The sequence below is a fragment of the Cupressus sempervirens genome, chromosome 9 (assembly GCF_028749045.1).
Source record: "Cupressus sempervirens isolate cs-2001-9-10 chromosome 9, ASM2874904v1, whole genome shotgun sequence".
NCBI lineage: Eukaryota > Viridiplantae > Streptophyta > Pinopsida > Cupressales > Cupressaceae > Cupressus > Cupressus sempervirens.
This window is the reverse complement of record NC_143126.1, coordinates 324534175-324560263: the sequence shown is the minus strand read 5'-3', so window position 1 is coordinate 324560263 and position 26089 is coordinate 324534175. Positions and strand designations below refer to the sequence as shown.

General features: G+C 33.2%; 1 pseudogene; it reads right to left on the bottom strand.

The window, feature by feature from the left end:
- Positions 1 to 20383, bottom strand: LOC149538675 (uncharacterized; annotated as a pseudogene).
- Between the last annotated feature and the right edge of the window lie 5706 nt (positions 20384 to 26089).

Below are 26089 nucleotides of genomic sequence, written 5' to 3'. Positions count from 1 at the left end.
TCAGCATATTGTATAATTTTTTATAAGAGAAATGAAGGTTATATGCCTTTTTTTATTATTATAATTCACATCTCTATTCTTATTTATAAGAGCAATGAATACTATAGAGTTTGGTTTCACATCCTTGAATCTTATTTGGCTAGAAGCAAACTACATCTACTCAATTTCACTAGCTCCTCCAAATGTATAAATGACACTATCATAAGTTTTAGTTGTCCATGAGAGAGAAGATGTTTTCATATACTCTATGAAAATGACCATTTTATCATATTAGTATTAAAAATGTCCTTATATCAAGCTAAATCTCAATATTTTGAAATATCTTGTACTATCTTTCCATTATCTCAAGTTCCCCTCTATAACTAAAGGCCTTTAAAATAGCATTCATCATCCATTCATATAGCTTACAATTAGAATCTCTTCACATTTGTGAGAGAACATTTTCCATTTATTCAAACATGTCTACTTCTCCATATCCATCTATGAGTATAATTTTTTCTATAGTGTTATGCATAATTCCACTAATTTGCATTTCTTTGAGCAATGTGTCAACATGATTGAACATAGTATCTTCAAAACAACACTTTATAAGGTTTTTTATATAAATACATCAGGTTGGCATACTAAATTCTTTTTCATTTTTTCTAGAATAGAAAATGCCTTGTTATAAAGACCATTTTGCTATAAGTATAAATGAGTGCAATATAGACTTCAACATCTAGTTGACATCCTTCTTCCTTCATCATTTGGATAAGTGAATGAGCTTGATCTGGTTTCCCACACCTACCAAGCAAGAAAATAAGATTTCTATATGTATTTATGCTTGGATCATATCGTGATTGCTCATGTAGCATCCCAAGAAACTTAAATGTATTTTCCTAGTGCCTCTTATGAATGGATTTGACAACAGTTTGTACAAAAAAAATTACCAAATTCTTTTGAGGGGCAAGTTTTGTTCTAAGTGACTTTCTCATTTTCAAACAGAAGGCTTGTTGCACCCTTTTAGTATTACTTGACACAAATTTAATATCCTCCCTCCCCTTTTTGTGTTGTTTTAGTATGAAATTTTTTGTTGTAGTTGAAACACATTTCAATTCACAACTAGCTATAACTATTTTATTATGATTAAGTGTCTCGCAAGTTCCTTTTTGCAAACATATGGATATTGTGAGCTCTCTTTGAGAGTGGATATTTTTTTCTTCATTTAAAACTATTATGCATGGATTATGATTCAAACCTTTATTTCATTATAATAGCTTTTAATCTCTCTTCATTTTGGTTTTTAATAGCATTTGGAACATATGCATAACTATTTACACTGATCAATTCAGAAAGGTGCTAGAGTGTAAAATCCACCAATATAACTAAGAGGGAAGGGGCTAAATCAGCTATCCAACTATTATAACAATTATCAACCTTAGTAATCCTTAACCATATGATAAATATAATTAGTAACCACAACAAGATGCTTATGCATAATAACATTAGATATGTTAACTAGGGAAACCCTTGATTAGAGGGAAAACCCCGATGGGGATAGTACCCACAAAATGATGTACTAATATAAATATTCCTTATTAGAGGATGGACCCTGTTAGGAGTCTATAAAATTATTTAGTAGATATTATTCCCTATTAGAAGACTTTGAATCCCTTTTAGGAGATTCCAACCCCGTTACAAGTTGTGCCAACCGTGTTAGGAGTTGTAGAAGGAAAATGGACCCATTGTCAAAATAGCTTTAGGGGCAAGATCATTGAACTCACTATCCAACTAATCTTTGTATTATTCCTTCCAAAATAATAGAAATGAACAATACTTTTACTTCCTCTTCCTCTGTCTTGTCAACTTGACTGCTCTTCTTCTTCTAATCTCGATACCAAATTACCAACTTCACATCCAATAGTCCCTTGGATCGCTTACATGAATCTATCAAACACATTGCTCGTGTTTTCACTATCTTGATCATATGCACACTTACAATTAAGGAAAATACCTTTTTATACCATAACCTCAAAACAATTCCTTGAGTTAGCCTTGAGGCTTTCCCAATTAACTATAATAGGACCTATTTAAGATAATTAATTATTTAACAATTACACAATATTGTTAGCTTAGAGTCTTTACAATTTCTCACATGTGTGACTTCAAAATGTGTGCACTCACTGATGTCACCATCAGATGGTTTATTGTCACTATACAAATTTGCACATCATGATTCCATCTCTTTTAGGAGATACAACCCATTCATCATAAATTGCTTCTTAGATATTGTCTATATACTTCTCTCTGTAAATCACACATATCTTCTGCATTTCTTTGACTTACTTGATGCGCACTTAACCTCGCCACCAAGACACAATGTAGAACATGTCCTTAACCATGCATTACCTTAACATTAGTTCTTTGTCTTCACAACCTTGACCTATGTCTGCTATTCTATCAGTCTTCACGAAAACCATACTACATTTTCATCGATGGAAAACATGGTCATGAATGCAACATGTCGATTACACTAACAATCTCCACATGCTCTAGCATTGCTTAGAATCCTCCCCCAAAGGAATGTTGATTTTATAAGGATCATTTGCAGATGTAATTGCATTGCTATTTTGGTATATGCTTTTCAAATGCATCAATCTCCTCTTATATGTATTGCAAATGATACATGGAGAAACATGTCTATCCATTATATTTAATAAAATAATATCTCATATATTAAATATATATATTGATATTGATATACATATAACTATATATATGTTTATTTATTTATTTATTTATATTAGTCTCATAGGTTTAACCGACTGAAGGTACCAATCATTAACAAGGAGTACCATTAGCATTCATGCTAACAATCTCCCCCTTGGGCATTGATGGCAACATAGATGAAAACATCCAAGTTCCAAGAATACCGAAAATAATACTCTATTGCAAGTTTTGTTGTTCTCTTCTTTTCAAATCCTCTTCATTAATCAAATCTACAATATTTTGGAATACTGTTATTTTCTACATCTCTTTCTTTAGGATCGACATCAGTTTGTCACACACTAAACAACTCTCAACTTCTCCCCCATTCAATGTGTCTCCCATTGAAACCTGATAGATAGGAGATCTCAATCTCTCCCCCATTCATGATACTTGTCTATGAAATCTCTCCCCCATAGTACTAAGGAGATTTTTTTCATGTATTCTCTCTCCCATTGACATCAATGATAAAGGCTTCATTGTGTCAATCATCTCCTCCAAGTCTTCAATCACCTCAATTATCCAAAGACACTATTCTAAATAAACTATCAAGAGTTCTAGATTACTCTGCTCATCTTAGATACTCCCCTATATAGGAAGCATTAGCATTCAATCCAGTCAAACAATAGTGCTATGTACCACTGGACTAATGTAAATTAGCATCATCTACTTAGAAGTAGGTAGGGGCATAACCTCAAGCATACATCTGAAGTATTCAAATGTATATTTAGGAAAAGGCTTCATAAAGATATTTGAAATATGATCATTTGTACTAACATACTCCAATCTAATTTCTTTCTCTACAATTTTCTCTCTCAAAACATGATAAGTAATAGATATATGCTTAGTCTTAAAATGTAGTATTGTTGAGAACAATTGATTAATTCTGTATTGTCTTTGATGTTACACAAAATGTCATATCATTGCTAGTCAATGTATGTCAAGCTCACTCGAGCATTGAAGACAGTTTCTTGTGTCTCTCGAGTATTCCAAATTTTTCCAAGTTCAAAAGACTGTGTCTACTAGGTTCATTCACACAACAAAGGAAAGTTTGCAGAAGTTGAGTGTTAACCGAGCTCACTTGGTTAATGAAGCAAATGTTGGATGGTTCCAATGTTAACTGAGCTCACTTGGTTACCAAAGGAACTTTGTGAATATGAAGTGTTAACCGAGTTCACTTGGTTAACACAAGAAAATCATTTTTAGTTAGTGTCTACTAAGCAAGGTCAGCTAACGAAGGATTTTCTTGTTTTGGCATATTGAGTTCAATTGAATTATTTGTTGTATTCAAGTTGACTTGACAATGTGTAAGATATAAATATAAGGTCAATTTGAGGATTTAATGTTTGAAACATAATAGAATATTTGATGAGGCTTAGAGGAAGCGAATTGGAAGGATAAACAGAATATCCTTGTTGAGCTACAAAGATACATTCAATCATGAAGGATCAAGTATACAAGCCAGAGTTGAGATCTATAATCAGCAATTCAATTGAATCAGAAATCAGGTCATCTCATTGTTACTTTCTAACCATTTTTGGTAGTGATCTAAATCTCTTAACCGAGTTGGCTTAACAACTATTTGTAAATCCTTTAACAAGGTGGCATTTCTAGATTGAATTATCTAAAGACCTCTAACAAGGCCACTCCTAACACGGAAATTAAATTCTCTAATAGGGTCACACCTAATAGTGTGTTTTGTAACCTTTAATAGGGTTGGCTCCTAACAAGTCTCACTTCAGAAGAGTAAAAATCAGTAACTAATTGCAGTTGGTGGTTTTTTCCAAATTGGGTTTCCACATTAAATCTTGGTGTCAATTGTGTTCAGGCTATTTCTTTTATGTATGCAACTAAGTTAAGTAAGTTCAATCGTAGATAATATCTTAAATATTTTCATGTTAAGTAGTTACCAAGTTATTTTAATGTTTATTGAGTTAAAAATATTTGCTAGTGTAAGTCAAGTGCATGTGTGTTTATCGAGCTACAACATAATACAATTTAATTAGAGTTGTGTTTTGTATTGACATCTAAGGGACCTAGGATTTATTTTAGCGGTAACTAATTCACCCCTCCCCTCTCAATTACTCCTCTTATATTTCCAATAATATAGGATTCTTAGACATACTCATTGTACGTGTGTTATCACAATGTATGATAAAAGGATCTAAAAAATCTATCCCAATGTCCTTTAGTTTCTACCTCATCCACATGATTTGATTACAATTATTTGTTGTTGCTAAGTACTCTACTTCAACTATACTCTGTGAAATGCAATCTTGTTTCTTGCTCAGCCAAGAAATCAATCTTCCTCCAAGAAAAAATACTCCACTGCTAGTATTCTTTTCTACAATCTATACTTCCTACCCAATCTACATCAATATAAGCACATAAAGTTGAATCACTTGATCTATCATACCATAACCCATAATCAGGTGTACCCTTCAAATATCTGAATATATTTGTTACTGCTACATAATGATACTCCTTGGGATCATCTTGAAATCTAGGTACAATCCCAACTACATTTTCTATATCTGGTTTGGTGTAAGACAGATATTGTCAATCATTGATTTATAGTTTTTTTTGCTCAATTGTAGGCATATCATCTTTGCTAGATAACTTGTGACTAGTTACTATTGGTGTACCAAAAGGCTTACAACTTTCCAAGCCAAATCTTTGCAACAAGTCTTTCAAATACTTAGCTTGTGAAATTAAAATACCATCAGTATTTTGCACAATCTATAAACCTAGGAAAAAATTCATCTCACTAATCATGCTCATTTCAAATTCATTCTTCATCTCTTCAGAAAACTTATCACTTGCTCAATCATTCACTCCAAATATTATATAATCAACAAATAGCACAATGATCAACAAACCATTCTCAATTTATTTCAAATATAAGTTATCATCTTTCATACCTTTAACAAATCCTAATTTTTCCAAATACTTATCCAATCTTGCATACCATGTTCTAGATGTTTGCTTCAGGCCAAATAGTGTTTTCTTCAATCTTCATACCATTTCTTTTTCTTCAGTTAAAGGGAATCCTTGAGGATGATCAATAAAAACTTCTTCTTCAACTTCTCCATTCAAAAAGGTTGACTTAAAATCCATCTGATACACTTTAAACTTTGTACTTGTTGCATAAGCCAAAAACATTCTCACTACTTCCATTCTGGCTACAGGGGTATATGTTTCTTCATAATCTATTCCTTCTCTTTGTTTATATCCTTTACATACCAATCTAGCTTTGTTCCTCACAACTTCACATTGTTCATTCATCTTATTTTTGAATACCCATTTAGTTCCTATGACATTCTTGTTCTTAGGCCTAGGAATTGTTTTCCATGTTTCATTCTTCATAATTAGTTCTTCCTTTATTGCTTGAATCCAATGATCATCCTTGCATGCCTCTTCTAAACTCTTAGTTCAAATTGAAAAATCAAACAAAATTCCTCATATACTCTATTTATTTTCATTACTCCTTTGTCTTTGCTTTCAATGATCTTCTCTATGGGGTGATTCTTTTTCAAATTCCTATTTGGTGTAGGAGTTGCTATCTCAACTCGTATCTCTTCTCTTGGTTTTATTCTTTGTTCTCCTCTTGGATCAACAATTTGTACATCATTTTGCAAGTCATTGTTAGTCAAAAAGAAAACTTCTACATTCTCTCTAACAATTTTAGGATTGTCTTCTTCCTCATCAGAGTTATAATCCATCATCCTCTCTTTAACTCTAAACTTTTCATCAACTTTCACATTTGCACATTCAATAATTGTCTTAGTTCTACCAGAAGATTTTATTTTCAATGAATATCCAAGGAACATATCTTCATCACTTCTTGGATCAAACTTACCAATATCATCATCTTTCTTTATTTAACACTTACTTCTAGAAATCTTGAAATACTTCACTAAGTGTATGTGACCAAACCATAATTCATAAGGAGTCTTATTTGTACCTTTTTGATCTACACTCTATTCATGGTGTATACTATTGACTACTACTCTCCAAATTTCCTTAGAGACATCATTTCTCTTGTTGTCTCTGATACTGATTTGTTTCTCATTTCTACTATCTCATTTTGCTCCAGAGTCTTGGGTAATGATAAGTGTCTCTTAATTCTATTTTCTTCACAAAACATGTTAAACTCTCTAGAAGTAAATTATCCGCCTCTATTTGATCTCAAACGTTTAATATTTATAGTAGATTCATTTTCAACTCTATTCTTAAATATCTTGAACTTTTCAAATTCTTCATATTTTTCTTTAAGAAATGTTACCCAAATCATTCTACTGAAATCATCAAAAAATATCATAAAGTACCTTTCTCCATAGAATCCTCTTGTTCTACTAGGGTCATTCAAGTCTATATAAATTATCTCAAACTTCTCTATAGTAGTGAGCTTCTTGCTAGGAAATGATACCTTCTTTTGTTTAGCCATGATACATTATTTGCTAAGAACATTAGTAGGCTTCATGATTCTAGGAAAATCTCTAACTTCAAATGTACTATAGCTTTACAATATTATCAAATTTTTTATGATAAAACTTTATATGCCACAACCAACTATTATCCACTTTTACAACCAAACATGTCATCTCAGTAGGATTCAATTGAAATACATTATCTCTGGATCTTGCACCTATTCCAATCAACTTACCATCCCTATCTTTGATAATACAAGTCTTATCTTTAAACTACAACTGATAACCTTTATCTAGTAGTTGTCCAACACTCAACAAGTTATGCTTTAAACCACCAACAAAGTAAACATCATCAGTGTTAGTCTTTCCATCAAGAGCAAAAGATCATATCCTTATGATGTGGCAAGCCTCATTATTACCAACTCTAACAATACCTCCATCGTGATTTCTAAATTTAAAAAACTTGTTCATACCACCAGTCATATGATGTGAATAACCACTGTCTATAATCCAATCAAATTTCTTTTCAACTTGAGAAACTAGAGCCTTTTCTTCTCTAATTTCAATCTCAAAACTTTCTTCTTTATAGCCACAAATCCTAATTCATCATCACTTTCACTTTGAACTCTTTCCTCAAATTCACCATCTTCATTTGCATACAAAAAATTCTAGGTCTTCTAGGCTTGAAAATTCTCTTATTTTATTTCTCTCTTTTAGGACACTTAGAAGGATAATGACCAAATTCATTAAAATATTTTCTTACCATATGGTTCTCTTCTCACAAGAAAGGCTATACCCTCTTCAATATTTATGTCCTCTTCAGATCTAGATCTGATGCTTCTAGCATAATCTCCATGGGTTCTTGCACTTTTGGATGAACAAGGACGAATACTTAAGGCACTAAAAGTTGTCTCTACTCTTGTCAATTCTCCAGATTGTCTCAAACTTGATTTTGCTACTTCCAATCTTCCAAGTCTCCTTGGTGAAATTCTCAGTGTAGGGTATTAATAAGTCAATCATCTGTGCTACTTTCTTGAATGGTGGTGTCAAAGTTTTCAAGATCTTCCACACAATCTCATCTTCCTCTTTGGATCCATTATAGGATTTGATTCCTACAACAATCACAAATATCCTACCAATATAGCTTCTCACGCATTTATATTCCAATAGTTTAGAATCTTGAAACAAACATATTGAATTCTACAATCTCATTCTTTTAGCATGCTTATCTCCTTCAAGTAGATTCTAAAGCTTTCGAAATATTATGAGATGTTTCTAGTGATTTGACCTAACTGTATTCGTTTGAGAAAGAGTTGTCAATAAGGCTTCTCTGGCTCTCATATTGCACATAAATAGATCTCTTTCTAGACCCATGCATAGAAAATGAGTCTCCATATCTTCCTTCTAGTCGTCATAGGTAACTCCATCAAACTTAGGACTTCCTTTTATAAAGTGACTCTCCATTGGTCTCCCAAATATACTAAGCTTTTTCTTCAAGGACCGCAGGCTCTAATACCAATTGTTAGAATGTAAAGTCTACTAATATAATAGAGAGGAAGGGTGAATTAGTTTTCCAACTATTATAACAATTATCAATCTTATTAATCCTTAACCATATGAGCAATATAATCAGTAACCACAACAAGATACTTATGCACAATAACACAAGATATGTTAACTAGGGAAAGCCTTGATCAAATGGAAAACTTCGATGGGGATGGTACCCACAAAATGATGTACTAATATAAATATTCCTTGTTAGAGTATGGACCCTTTTAAGAGTCTATAAAAGGATTTAGTATATATCAGTCCCTGGTAGTAGAATTTGAATCCCTATTAGGATATTCCAACCCTATTAGGAGTTGTGTCAACCTTGTTAGGAGTTGTGTCAACCCTGCTAGGAGTTGTAGAAAGCATATGGACCTTTAGGGGAAATATCATTGAACTCATTGTCCAACTAATCTTTTTATTATTCCTTACAGAATAATAGAAATGAATTATACTTGTACTTCATGTTCCTCTATCCTATCAACTGGATTGCTCTTCTTTTTTTGATCTCAATACCAAATAACCAACTTTGAATCCAATAATCCCTTGGATTTCTTACAAGCATCTATCAAACACTCTGCTCTTGTTCATACTATCTTGATCACATGTACACTTACAATCAAGGAAAATACCTTCCTTTATACCATGTCCTCAAAATAATTTCTTGATTTGACCTTGAGGCTTTCCCAATTAATTATAATAGGACCTCTTTAATATAATTAATTATTCCATAATTAAACAACATTGTCGGCTAAGAATCTTTACAATTTCTCACACATGTGACTTTAGAACTTGCACACTCACTAATATCACCATCAAACTGTCTACTATCACTATACAAATTTACACATCATGGTTCCATCTCTATTAGGAGATATAATCCATTTATCAAAAATTGGTTCTTAGATACTATGTTTGTATACTGATCTTTGTAAATCATGCATATCATTTGCCTTTATTCGACTTACTTGATCCACACTTAACCTCGCCATCAGGACATAGTGTAGAACACATCCTTAATCGTAGGTCACCTGACCATCAATTCTATGTTCGTATGACCTAAATCTCTTTTTGTTACTCTGTTAGTCTTTAAAGAAACCATACTATGTTGTCATCAATGAAAAACACAATCATGAGTGCAACATGACAATCATGTTAACAATCTCCACATGCTCTAGTAATGCTTAGGATAATCCCCAAATGAATACCATCAACATTCATGCTAACACTAGGGACACATCTCATATGTTCAAATGGGTCAAACTATGTCAAAGGGTAACCTATGACCCCTTTTGACCCATTTGATCAAATTATCTTTGTGTTTAGGGTTCCTTGGTAACCCTAGGGTACCCTATCACCTCTTTTGATCCATTCGATGAATACATATATCCCTAAGGGTCCTAGGAACCTAGGAACATATCTCATATGTTTAAAAGGGTCAAAAGGGGTCATAAGGCAATATATAACCCTTTCAACCCATTCAATGACAACATATGTTCCTAGTGGTCCTAGGGCCCCTAGAAACATATCTCACATGTTCAAAATGGTTAAAAGGGGTCATAGGGAAGCCTATAACCCCTTTCAACCCATTTGATGATAATATATGTCCCTAGGGGCCCTAAGGACATATTTGATTTGTTCAAATGGGTCCAAAGGAGTCATATGGAAACCTGCAATCCTTTATAACCCATTCAGTGGCAATATATGTCCCTAGGGGTCCTAGGATCCCTAAGGACATATCCCATATGTTTTAATGCATTGAAAGGGGTCATAGAGAAATGTATGAGCCCTTTGACCCACACAATGAAAAAATATGTCCCTAGGACTCCTAGGATACCTATGAACATATCTCATATGTTTGAATGGGTTGAAAGGGGTTATAGGGTATTTTAGGATCCCTTTCAACACATTCAACCATAACTAATGTCCATAGGATTCCTAGTACCCCTCGTGACATATGGCATATGTTTGAATGGGTTGAAAGTGGTTATGGGATAATCTATGACCCCTTTAAACTTGTTTGATAACAATATATGTCCCTAGGGTTCCTAAGACCCCTACGGTCATATCTCATATGTTTGATTGGGTCAAAAGGGTTCATGGATACCCCATAACTCCTTTCAACCATTAAGTACATAAATAATATCTTCCAATGGGTAAAAAGGGGTCATAGTGTATCAAATGATCCTTTTTTACCCATTTGATCACATGATGTGTACTTAGGTGTTTTATGACCACTAACAACATATATAATATACTCAAATGGATCATAAAGAGTTATTGGGTACCCTATGATCCCTTTTGACCTATATGATTATATTGTGTCTTCTTTGGGGTCCTAGAATCTCTAACGATATTGATAATGTGTTTGAATGGGTCATAGAATAACCTATGATCCTTTTTAACCCATTTGATCACATTATGTATGTATAAGAATCCTGATACCCCTAAGGATGTAGATAATGTGTTTGAATGTGTTGAAAGAGGTCATAAGGTACTCTATGACCCCTTTTGATCTGTTCAATCCTAGGACACCTAAGGACATAGATAATGCACTCAAATGGGCTAAAAGGGATCATAGGGTACCCTATGACCCTTTTTGATCTATTTGAACCAATATATGTGTGGTTAAGGGTCCTAAGACCTTATTACAAAATATAGATTAAGGGTCCTCAAAAGAGGTCATATGTAATTTGTTTTTTTAAATAGATATATATATATATATATATATATATATATATATATATATATATATATATATATATATATATATATATATATATATATATATATATATATATATATATATATATATATATATATATATATATATATATATATATATATATATATATATATATATATATATATATATATATATATATATATATATTCAAATTAATTATTTTTTATGAGGAAAATTGGCTATCCAATTTAAGCTTGAGGGTCAACACAAAAAAAATCCCAAAAACATATTTTTATCCTAATTTTGTGAGTCTTTGACTTCAAGTATGTCACTGACAACTTTTTTTTCTTGAATTTAATGAAATGAAAAGGGTTTCTTAAGAATGTTCTCAGCTTTTGGTCAATATAATGTCTGTCAAATTATGACTTTAGTAAGTATGTTTTATTTATTTTCTAATGGAGTTAGCTATAAAGTGTTGATTGACATATTGATTGAAAATTAACTATATCTTTCAAACAAAAAATCTTTTTTGGAATTCCAAAGATGCATCACATTCTATAATTTTTCTAATATAGTAAAAAAAACAAAATGTTAAATTTTCTAATATTTTAAATTAGTTAGGGTAGTCAGACATGAGCATTTTTGCTAAAAACTTTATAGCAAAAAATTCATAATTAATTATTTTCTTGGAATAAAAAATCTCAAAAATATGTGTCACATCTAGGCATGAGTCTACTTCTTATATCTAGAATCTTATTTAAAATATCATTATTTGATTGTGTTTAAGGTGGTCAGACATACACCTACTTCTTATTTTTGTCATGATATTTTTGTACTACTACTTAAAATATTTATTTTTGACTGATTAGATTAAATTATTTTTAGATAACATCTATTATTTTAGATACTACATCTAATTTCCTACACATTCTATTCTTACAACTTTTTAATATAAACTTCATAACTAGTTCAAATTTGCACATCAAGTTGGCATAAACATGATTTGTTGATTTTACACTATCACTTAAGGGTATAGTTTGGTACACCATGATCATACACATACCCCTTAGCCACCTCATACTTCCAAGCTAACAAATCCATAGAACTATGAGAGCTAGCATGAATAGGCTTGCCCAAGAGGGCAAAACTAGTACTAATAGTGAGAGGGATAGAAGGTTGGGCAAGGGAAGTAGAACCAACACAACCAAAGGGAACAAAATTTTATATTGTAGCAAGGATAGCATGCACCTTACTAGAAGGAGGATAAGTAGAGATAATGATACCATATTTAGCAAGAGCGATGATCCTTCCATCATTTCACGAATTATCAACAATATCCGAGAAGGTAGTACCCAAAGAGGCTAGAGTACCACCAAAAGTTTGTTAAGAAAACTTGCCAATAACTAGAGTATGACCAACATTCTATTGATGAAAATCAACCCTCACAGATCCATTAAAACTACATTGAGCATAACTGACAAGCATCGTAGCCTCCTTTTGACTAGAACCAACAGAAAAAGCATCATCCAACATAGCAATAGAAGAAGGAACCTCATCCCCAATCTATCCTTGATCAAAACTAGTAACATATGTGGGGATGACCTCCTCAAGAAAGGATTTTTTTACCATTGTATAGTGCTACAACAAAGAAACCTTCCACCATAAAGAGGGTTTCTTAGCTTTGATTCTTTCAATCTTGCATTTTGTTGTAACCATGTCCAGTTCTAAAGAATTTCTTACATCTAAAAGCAAGACCTTCATAATCTAAAGCTTGAATCCAAGATCCCTTTGGAGTGCATATTTTAATCTCAACCAAAAGGCCTTTAGAAGCATCTGTATAAACAAGAAACCTTGCATGTGTAGAATGAAACATATTAGAAGAATCTAAATCCACCATTAGAAAATCACCCAAGGCCTCTCCAATTTCCTGAAGAACATAATCCATCCAGTTATGAAGTGGAAGGTTGGGAATTCTAACATAGATTAACATCTTGCAAAAATATTTACATGATGAGTTAAAATTTGGATGTTGGGGTTTAACCATCAAAAGGAAGTAAATTTCCTAATTCAATAAATGATCACAGAGAATGCCCCTCCTACCCTCTAGGTTATTGAATCTAGCAATGAAAAACCTTTTTCCAAAGGAAAGATCTAAATATAATCTAAAATATGTGGTCCCTAGTGCTTGGAGATTCAAACATGGGGCACTAGAAGGGTGGACCGAAATCCATTAAATTGACAAATAAAATCCTTAGAGAGGGCATCAAATCATTTCTCAACATCCAACATTATATTTTCATCTAGGTTCGAGAGAATTGAATGGAAGGTGGAAAATGGTCAAGAAACTACCAAGTTTTTTTGAAACTCCCAAACCCAATTCATTACACAAAGATTGGGCATAAGAGGCTATTTCTTGATAGCCAAACTATCATCTTTAGCAAGTACCACAGGAGCGAATGAGAGATCAGACCCTCGTGAATCCCCCACTCCCAAGTCCAATGAGGGGACACACATAAGCATCACCACATCCCTAGCCACAACAGCCAAATCCAAGGGAATAGCCTTCTTAACATTCGCACTAATACAAGAAGCATTAAACATTGTAGATGAACCCACTGAAACATGTAGACACAGGTCATCATCCAAGCCTATAGAACACAGGTTACTAGAATCACAAGAGACAGGCATCCACATAGAGCCCAATAAGAATTCAAACTTGGATGAGTGGGAATAGAAGCAATGCATGTAGTAGAGGATACAAGAGACATAGTGGACTTCTAAAATCTTAAAGTTATATTAGTTCATTCCCTTAATGCCAAAGATTTGAGGTGTATGCATATCAAACAAACTACTAAACAAATCTCACAAGAGGAATTTAAATACCTTTCACTATCATCGAGCTTCGCACTTCCAATATGAAGTCATGACTCAAATTGCTTCAAATATCTTTTTTGCACACACTACTCAATGTTTGTTCTTAAATGGTGAAGAATGATTTTGTTTTACAGAATTTATCCTTCAATACTTCAATATAATTTTGCATTCAATACATTAGGCTGCATTCCTTAAAAATATCTTAAATAACTAGTAACCATAAATTTGATGGAAACAACATTCCACACACATCAAGGTATGTGATCAAAGACATCAAGACTCTAAACCTTGAATTACTATATCCCTTCATTGCATACTCTAACTTTGCAAATTGGGAGAAGAATATATCATTACTCAAATACTCCCCCTAAGGTCATGCTTGGACAATCAAGCTGATGTTGAGGGTTCAACACAAGGCATGAGTAAACTTAAAGAAAATGGTTCTTCCTTGCCTAAAGAATCATTTTGATTCTTCTCCTTCCATACATTTTCATTGTGACTATTTCCTTCTTTCATAAATGTATCACTGAGATTGTCCATCTACTTTGACTTATTAGATCTATTATTCCTTCTCCCATTATAATTGTTCCTTTCACCATTTGTTACTCTCATATTGTTAAAAAATCCATTGAATCTACAATATCTAGTTGTATGCCCTACGTTATTACATTTTAAATAACAATTGAATTTTCATACCTCATTCCACCTAAATCGATCTACAATCTCTTGCACAATGTCAAATATTATTGCACTTATAACATGGGACTCCATAGATATAACATTATTACCCCCAATTGGCCTTCCAACATTAGTTCTAGGATTGGATCTCTCATTTATCTTTTGATTTGATATAGATTTGCACTCATTTGATTTTTGCCCCTACAAAAAGCAATTAAAACAATTTCATGTGATTGGTTTGGGATCAATATTATCTTTTCACTCCTTTTGCATGTGAAAATACTTGTTGCATGCAAAAAATCTTCATTTAATCTTCCTAATATGCTCCTTAAGAGACTAATTCTGAGTAGGTACCTAAACTTTATTTTACATTATCATTTCCCCTACTACTTTAGAACTTTTAGGTTTGTGAATACTAGTCATATCACCTTTAGGATTTTGTTGTTGTAACTTCTCTTCAAGTTTATCACTACTTGAGTAAAGTTTTTCAAGGTATTTCTTTACATCAACAAACTCACTCTTGATAATATTATTGTCCAAACCTGTCAAGTTCCTGATAGTTAGATCTTGAATCTTCAAGTTTCATCTTAATTTTCCCAAGTTGGGTATTCAGATTATGACATTTGTCAAATTTGGTTTTAAAGGTTTCTTTGAGCTTCTTTCTATATTTTTTCCCTTTATAAATCTCTTTATCCACTTGAAGTGATTGCATGTTCATATTGAAGAGATCATTTTCCCTTCTAAAGTTTCTCGACTAGATTTGAGGAAGGTTCAATCTCAATATTCTATGATGCATCTTTCATCTTCTCAACAAGTTCTTCCCTTTTGATACTTGAAGTATTAATTTGTTTCTTGAGCCTTTGGTGTAGACTTTTGCATCCTTAAGCTTATTCTTCAACTTGGCTTACTTGGGATTTTGTTTATCCAAGTCTTCAAGTTTTTTCTTCAAAATTACTTTATAGGTTTCTTGAATCCATCAAGATCCTCCTCAATTTGTGAGACTTCTTCTGAGAAACTAGGCTCTGATACCAATTATTGAGATCAAGCAAAAACTATAGGGGAATCAGTGTAGCAACACTTTTAAACAAATTAATATTCTTGCAACAACACCAAATAATAAATGGAATGATAAGGCATAGTAATAAACCATACAAAAAGAGAACTCATAAAATCATAATTTGTTCTTAAGAAAACCCTAGATGAGGGAAAACCTTGGTGAGAATTGATCCCACAAGATGTTGCATTAGTATAAAAGTGTCTGTGTTAGGAGACCAAACCTTGTTGGGAGTTTTTAAAATATATCCAGTACATAAGTCCCTATTAGGAGACTAGACCTTCTAAAGGTCTTCAACCATGTTAGGAGTTGTGAGATCAAAAAGGGAGATCATTATGTGAGGATGAAGGTTAAAGACACCTTGAAGGACTCACTATGAATTAAAATATAGTATTACATAAAATTATGTACTATAAATAGAATCACAAAGCCTAATTAGTTCCAATGCAATCTCACATCTACTTTTTTCTACAATCCAATATCAAGGCTCGCACATCACTACATCACATCAAAATCATCCATCACACATACACTCTCACATTCCAAGATATATTCCTTTATGTCTCTTCAATTATTTATCTCACTCTTCTCTAGGGTGACTTAATAAAACAAATTCATAACCAAATCAAAATACAAAATAAGACCATGTTATCCAAGAGATAAGACCTTGGATGTTGTCCCCTCAATGCTAAGTAATTAAATTGGTAAAATGGTTCAATTTACTAAGCCAATTAACTTGATTACTAAAATTTCCTTGTATCATTGCCTTTATAGACATGTGCCACTTCATAACACTCTAACTCTTGTTGCATCACATCAAAACTAGTGATCATCAAAGTAGGCCATATACATCCCATATATCATATCCATGAAGTTATAGACGTATGTGATCATTTCAAAATCATTGCTACCCATAATTGTCCAATTGTACTTTGTAAAGCCTTCTTAGACTATGGCATTGTTCACTTATCTGACCCACCAAAACTTATTATCATGACTAGTGACTATACCAAAAGGAAATGTTTCCATGAATGAAAACAGTTGTATGATGAACTAGTATACACTTTCCAATAGATCTTAGATCTATATGATTCTTTGATAGAATTTAATTTTCAATCAGAAAACTAAAAACCTAGGTAGGATTTTGTGAAATTCTAACATTTGTTGGAGCAATAACACTTTGGAGAGAAGTCACAAGCTTGATTGGTAATATTGAAGAGCAAGAAAATTATAGTTTTGGTTGAAGAAAAGTTCAACATACTACATATCTAAACTCATTAGATCTTAACTCTCATATATCATTTGTATGATCGAAGTCTAGTTAGAAAATGATGATTCATGTGTAAAATTTGGAGTTGTTTACAAATATTTACTACTCATAATTCAATTCGTCTATTCATTGAAAAGGATCGATTGATTTTTTTGAATATTTTAAGAGTTCAATTTTTTTAGGAGGACCCAATGTTTTATGAATGCTAATCAAATTAACTTTATTCTAGGTTAAATAAATTTTGGAACAAATCTAGTTGCATGCTAGTGAAGGAGGGTAATAAATTAATCATCATATATTTTAATACTTTTTTTTGTAGTTTCTCTTTCAACATGTAGTTTTAATCTTGATCCATCTCAAATAAAAGTCAAGCAGTTCACTCCAATGGCCTTCTTTACACTCCATTCATGAGTGGACTATGTATAAATCTTCATAGTTTAGTGTTAGGTTCAAGTAGAGAAATAAACAAATTTATATTCATTTTAGAATAGTAAAGAGTATCCCTTGGTATATAGAGAATCACAATAGTAATCATTCACATTTGGAGTTAACAATCTACAATTAAGTTACTAAACTAACACATGTAATGACTCACTTTTAATAGGACATTTAATAGTATAATCAGAATTCCAAATTCTATTGACGCATTTAAACTATGTAAACATGTTTTTTATTAAGGTGTTTTCAAGGACAATCAACTTCACAAAAAAAAAATGAAAGTGTGAATGTCTCATTGTTAGTATTGCTTGATTAAATCTAAGGAAATGTCTAAAGATAATTAGAAATTATGTTTGTGGATACAAAGTGATTTTGTAGCTGCAAAAAAAATATAGGTCAATGAAGTTAATCCAACATAGAGTAGAGAAGAGAATTGTTTAGTTTCACATCTTATATCCCAAAATCTTTCTAAATTCGTATGCATATGAATCACATCATTTTTGTCAAGAAATGCTCCAATATTAGAATAAAAGGAAGAATTTTAGTAGCTTGCATAGATTGTAGAGAGAATAATATGATGTTATATTATCACATCTCCCCAATTTACTCAATAAACTTTTACATATATACAGGACATAGATATCATATTATATAGGAAGCCCCTTATTACAAATCTCCTAAGTATAATGAATTTTTTTAACAACTTAAATCCTTACAATGTTGTATGTGATTCTTATTAAACAACTCATGTTATTATCATCACACACAACTACACACATTACAATATTTACACATAATAAAGCACATGAACACTAATTTCCAACATATTTTCTAACACTTTGTTAGTTGGCATTCATTATTTACTCACAAAACTAACCAATCCTTTCATTTATTAATTATCACATGACTACTCTCTATTTGAATATTGTTGTCTTGCATTTTAATAAATTACAAATATTTCAATTTTAATTTGTTGAAAACTCAAAATTTCATAAAAGACCAAACTATTCTATGTCTTTGCAAAGTCAAGAAAATAGTAATTGAAAAGCATAATCTGAAGAGAAAGAGGAAATATAAGTGTAATATGAAATAGTGTTGTTTCATATCCTTGAAATCACAAGGAATTATAAATAAAAAAGAAAAAGTTAAAATTGTAGACTAGGTTAAAGTTAATTCCATGTCATAAAAAGATATCATGAAGCGTTTAATTTTGAAATCTAATAATATGGAAAATGAATAATAGAGTATGTAGTTTAAAATTATACAAGAAAAAAGAGTTTAAAGAAACTATTATTTACTTATAGACAAACTAGAATCTAGAGGATCACACACTTTGTATTAAGATTAAAATATTGCACAAATGTTTCAAAGTTTAGCTGGTGAATATATAAACCATGTAAGAGATTATTAGGCTCTAGAAAGTTATAGCATCTAGCTCATATTTCTTCTATATGCTACTCTAATAAAAGAAAGCTTATACATTTAAAAAATTAGATCTATATTGTTAGTAAACAGATTTGTCCTTCCAAAATTAAATACAAAGAATGACTCAAAATGCCCAAATAGAAGAACAATTGCTACTAACAGTTAGAAATACTATCATGAGATTGATAGCTTTCCTCTGAATTGAGAGGTACAACTCCCTCTTAAAAAGATATTCAAAGAATTTAAATAGCTAGTTATGTCTTTTACCAGAAGACAGAAAGGCTTTCTAGCATTTACCCATCACTATGGGATAAATATGATTATAAGATTTATAAACTAGGCAATGAGAAGAGAAAAACGAAAAAACAACCACATGACCATCTATCCAGTCTTTCATATCATAGGGGAAGCACAAAGAAACATTATTTTATTCTGCTGAATATGAATGATAATGAAAAACTGCACCTAGAACATGAAAGAACTGACTGTATAACCATTTTCAATCCAAGAAAATCATATTCAAACTTTAGAATCTAGTATATGAAACTCTCTTTTAGTTCATATGCATAACAAAACAATAACAATATCATTTTATCTCTGTCATTACAATTAAGTTGCAGAAAAATAAAAATAACACTTCTATTCCTCCTCCCTATTACAATCGTTGCACATAAAAATGTATTCTCCCTTTCCTCTAGCTATAGAACTATTGATGAAGGGAAGAACCCCCATTGTGTAGAAATCTTCACAATAAATAACAACTTTCACTTGCATTTTAGTTCTAGTAATTGTTTCTTGAAAATCATTTTAATCATTCTCACGAATAATATTCTTCTTATCACTTTAGAATATTTAATAGTTGATCAATTTTAAAGTTTCATAGATTATAACAAATAGATTTACCAAAATTAAAATGAATCCCATGTGCATTCTTGGACAGGTGGCATATGCTAGTAACAAATTGTTGTCACGATCTTGTGACTGTCATTGATATACTGTTGCACTTAAACAGTCATAAATTTTGATCCATGATGAATTTTACAAAATGGCATGGAGAGAAATTAGATAATGAGGTTTCCTCAAACATATCCAAAATTCAGCTCTATCCAACAGTCGGATTAAAAGCTATGGACTCCGCAACATGACTTTCTTTTTTTTTTATTACAGCACATTTGTATTTGCTGGTATGTTGACAGACCTGCACACAGTCCATTATAACTTTTGACGTTGGCCATATTTTGAAGATCACTCCAGTGAGATCATAGGAAATTATGTTTGTAAAAACATATGCAAAATAAATCATGATCCAATGGTTGGATAAAAAGTTATGCCCCCATGATACCCATTACCCACCTTCTACTTGTGTTTGAAGTGAGAATCTTCTATCAAACAATTTACATATCACTCTTTATTGAATCTAAACATGCTTGAGCCTTAAAGAGGACTATGCCACTATGCCTTGCTAAGATGATCATGACATGTTTGGAGCTGGGATTTTTTGAGGTTCCACTGAAGTTGTATCTTGAAATTCCAAAGAAATAGTGTCCATTAATTTGATTCTAAAATTCTGAACTGAGCTTTGAATCCTGATCTTGAACCTTAAAGCTTGAATTTTGACTCTGTAAACTTGAACACGAACTTGAAGTTGAAGTTGAACTAACCTGAAGGTTCAACTTCAATTTCAACTTTCTAATATGTGAATAGAAAGGCAGACGACTAGGAGAATGGCTGGCCTTCTTTTAACATTTTTTGCTTGTGACAAAACTTGAATTGGATGGAAGGTTCAACTTCAACTTCGACATTAGAAAGTGCATTATGAAACCACTAAACTTGAAGTTGAACTTGAACTATTCTGAAGGTTCAACTTCAACTTCAACTTAGGCACTCCCATGACTTAAACAATTGACTTTAAGGCTAAAGAAAAATATAAGTGTAACATATACATTCTCATTAAAATTTAACACTTGGATAAGTGAAGTTTGGCAGTAATAGAGCACATGGTTTTCAGAATCTTTTATATTTGCATATTATAAATTTTCATAATACATAGTGGTACTAACATTAACAAATTTCTTGAAGTAAGTGTGTTTGTTTGTGAAGATTGGGTTGTAAAGTATTAAGGAGTGTTACCTTTAGAATATTAACTTAAATATATCCAATAATTGTAAAATAAGGACATAATATAAAAATTTTATTTTTTGTAAAACAAGGGTATGTCGTTGCAAAAGCTTTGTAATAGTAAATAAATGAGGTATTTCTCATAGATATGTAGAAGTTGTGAAAACCAACTTCATAGATTGCCAAGATCACTTGCATGCAAATAACTTGCTGAAGAGAAATCGAAAACAGAAGGAAAAAGTAGAGCTTGGAAAAACTCAACAAGATGAGAGAAAAACTATATTTCAAGATTGAATGAATTGAATGCTTGAAAAAAGAATTACAAGAGTTCAACCTTAATGGTGAACGAAAGCCCTAAAGCCTAAAAAAGCTAGGTTGCACAATATAATTAATATAAAATTTTAATTATATGCACCTAAGAGATAGCTTAAGAAAACTAGAGTAATAGGCAACTTATTTAATTAAATCAAAGTGATTTAATTAATAAGTATAAACAATTAATTACTCTAACACCCCCCCTTAAGCAAAGCTCGAGAGGTAAGCTAACCTAGCACAACTAAGAAAGCAAGAAAAAATGAGTCCCAACAAGAAGGTCTGATCAGGTACCCAAAATAAGGAAATCTCTGTAAACCGGAGACAAAGGAGAAAACCCAGTGGGAAAAACCCCTCTCCAAAAAGAGATTGTAAAGAACGTTCCAAAAGATAGGAACAAAGAGAAGATCATGAAGAAAACCACTAAAGCAGAAGAAGCCGCAAACTTTGTCAAAAAGAAATTGTTGATCTGAAGATCCTTCACGAAAATAGAAGGCACGAACTGAGAGTGTCTATATGGTAGGTGATCCATCTCACCGAAATGCATAGGTAGCCAGCCACTGCAATCGTCTAGTATATAGGATCAAAATACTAAATACATAGCTCACTCCAATGAACCATCGAACCAAGGAAGCATTAGAACCAACAATAAAACCCCCCCTTAATGCGGACAGGGTGAGGTGATAGGCAACTGAAAAGATGGGCCAAAAATCTCCTACAACACAGGAACCAAACACATCAAGAGTGAGGTACAGACACCTATAAAAGCACATGTCACCGACACTGCATAAGGAAAAATAGGAAGAGAGCACAAAATCGACAAATAACTATCCCCCCCATGGCACTTTATAAAATAGTGCGAGTACAACAAACCACAATGATGAAAAAGGATCTCGAAATGTAAGAGTGGCACTTTATCTCAGTGTGTTTGCATAAAAATGCTTAGAAATGATATCAACAATGATCAAAATAGGAAAAAAGCTACTACAAAAGATAGTATAGCCCAAAAGAAGAGATCCCATGCCAATAAAATGATCCTCGGATTGAAATACCCAAGATATGCATCATAGAGAAAAAAATGTCAAAAACATGATAGAAAGAGCATGGGGCAGAATCTAGAAGAAATTACATCATTTTTGAAAAATAGACAGAACCAACTTTCCAAAAATATCACGTTTTCAAAAAATAAGAGATGGGATGCACAAGAAACACTCATCGGAATCAAAAATAGAACTTTAGACTTTAACTGCAAAAAAAAGAAACTAAACTATATCAAAACAAAAAAAAATCTTGCACCGGTCTCTCCGTCTTGGAACTAGCTTTTTGGCACTTTTTTCGGATCGAAAAAATACCTTTGTATGCTCAAGATATGACCAAAAAGGTGTGAGTAGGTTAAAAAGGGACCCTCGAGAGCCTGCAGGTGTGCTGATGTAGTGCTGACATCAGCATTTTAGGGCAACAAATTTGACAACCATGGGGCCGTCACAGCAAAAAAGGTCCATGTGGTAGAGGCTAACTAGGCAGCTGACGTGGCAAGTGCCAATGTGGCACCCTTGGCCACGTATCAGCTACAAACTGGGCCAAAAATGCCACGTGAGCTGCTGAGTAGGCAGGGCCGCAGGAGGGCGGCGGCCACTGGTGGCGGTGGTCGCAATGGTGGCTGGATCCGATGGTGCCACGTGGAGGGTGGAGGGTCGGCGATGCGGTGGTGGCCACAGGGGCGGTGGCCAAGCTGTGGTGGCGCGTCGGCGGCAGCTGCAAGCATACTGGGCATAAGCGGTCCACTAGTGGCATGCGGGTGGTGCACAAGTGGCTGCTGGGCGTAGCGACCGAAAAGAAAAAAAAATTATTTTTTTAATATTTTTTCACAATAAATGCATTTGTGCGGCCTCTTAGGGGGGGGGGGGCGCTAAAAAAATTTCTCAGATGCCTGAAAGCCAAAAAAGACAAATTTTATATGCATTCTAACTATAAACAGCCTTCCGGATCCAATGGCCCAAAGTGTCCCGAAAAGTCACTCTTCCTCCCGATTGAAGAAAAAAACCTCAAAAAAGCTGGGGTTTCTAACTCTGAATCACAGCTTCAAAAATCCTTCGAACAAGAAGCAGTAGGGCAGCTCTAATACCATGTAGAAGTTGTGAAAACCAACTTCATAGATTGCCAAGATCACCTGCATGCAAATAACCTACTGAAGAGAAACCGAAAAAAGAAGGAAAAAGTAGAGCTTGGAAAAACTCAACAAGATGACAGAAAAACTATATTCCAAGATTGATTGAATTGAATGCTTGAAAAAAGAATTACAAGAGTTCAACCTTAACGGTGAATGAAAGCACTAAAGCCTAAAAAAGCTAGGTTGCACAATATAATTAATATAAAATATTAATTATATGCACCTAAGAGATAGCTTAAGAAAACTAGAGTAATAGGAAACTTATTTAATTAAATCAAAGTGATTTAATTAATAAGTATAAACAATTAATTACTCTAACAAGATATTCATGTATTAGTATACAAGATAGATAGATAGATAGATGTTATTGTAAATGTTTGTCAATATAATAATAATTGTAGGTAGTAATATACATTAGCCATTGGTTTGTGGGTGACTTTGAAGTTATTTCAATTGAGTAATCCACATCAACCATGTAGACTACACTTTTTTTCTCTGATATCGAGGATGGCTCTCGTGACACTTCCCACCTATGTTTTTGAAAAATCCCTTCCCACTTGTGATGCTTCGGCTTCTGCATGCAATGGTGTGTGTGAGGCTTGTGGTGTGATGGTTGCCCCTGTTGCAGCCAGGCTCCCTGCTACTTCCTCTGTCAGGGTTTCTAGCCCCCTTCCTGCACTGAATGTTGATGGTTCTGGTGTGGTTTTTCCTATTGTGGGAGCCTCTCCTACCATTTCTTGTGTGGTTGGTGGTTGCTCTGTTACCTCCTATGCAGATGTGGTAGCTTTTGAAGTAAGTATTGCGTCGGCTTTGTGAAAGGGGTCCAGCCTGATTGTGGCTAGTCGTGAGTCTTTATCTGTTCTTGTTAGTAAGTCGCTCGTGCTTCAACTTGAATCAAACATTGTTGATGAGATTAATACATTTGTAGATGATTTCTCTACTACTGGTGTTATCTTTCGTTTTAGGGGTTTTTTGCCCTCTCTTGCAGATCTGCATGCTTGGATTTCCAAATTTTGGGAACCAATTGTTTTAGATGTAGTTCAGATCTCCCCTGTGGCTAGGGGTTTTTTTATTGTGAAATTTGCTAATGTTGAGGATAGGGTTTCTATCATGTGTCATGGTTTCTATTGGGAAGAACAGTTCCCCCAGATGGCCAAAACTTGGTATCTGGATTTCAACCCAACTAAGGATTCCTTTGATAAGATTACCCTTTGGGTTCATTTGCTGAATCTTCTCCTTCATCTATGGTAGGACTCAATATTGGAGGCTATGGGGGAAGGCCTTGGGGAATTCTTAATGGTTGATTCAATTTCCTCCAATGTCTTTAGGACAATGTATGCTCGCATTCTTGTGGAGATAGATATCTCTAAAGGACTCCTTGTTATGATTAAGAAGGCTTCTTCAAGTGGGTCCTGGATCTAACTTCTCGATTATGAAGGTATTCCCTTCAGATGTAGAAAGTGTCATAATACTAGTCATCTTGTTTCTCGTTGCTCTTCTGATAAGGTTCAATCGAAGAAATCACCTTCCTGGTGGTTGGGGGTTTCAGATGATCATTATACAATTCAGAAAGTTATTTCAGTTGGAAATGGATTGGATAGTTCATCGCATAATGATTTCACTTTGGATGAGCATGTCGTTGATGTCTCGGATGATGTGCATGGTGGCCCATCCACAGTTTTGTCTCAAATTGTTGTTGATGTTCTGTCTCCTATTGACTCTATGGTTCCTAACTCTTTGCATGCTTTGAGTCAGAATTTTGTTGTTGTCCCTTCTGTTGTTGATTTTGTCCAGAACACTATTGTTGGCTCTTCGGATGGGGGGGTGTCTAGGGTTAGCAGGGATTGGCAAAAAGTGGTGGGGAAGGTGGAGGATGGTTGGACTACAGTTAAAGGGAAAAAAAAGGAAGTCCTCCAAGCCCTTGTTTGATATGGCCTTGTGCTCTCAAAAGAAAAGACCAAATTGTAAATCTTGATGGTCTATGTGTGACTTGGATGGTTTGCCCTCTTGTTGGGAACATTAGTGTGTCCCTCTAGTTTGTTGGGTGGTTTTCCACAGTTGTTTAAGATTTTCATTGTTATTTCTTTCTTGTCCCTTTGTACAAAGTTTCGAGTCCTTTCAAAACCTATTTTTACTTAATCAAAACCATGTAGACTACATGTGATGGGTGGGTAATCAATTACCACATTAAGATGTGATAATTGTAAAGGTTAAAGGTAGATAAGGAGATGGAAACTGCTCTCAAAATCTTCAAGTTTGAGGAAGAAGATTTGCTATTGCCTTTGTTTTACTATTTGGAATTTTTCCTCTCAAAAATCATCCAAGCATCAAGGTGTAATCA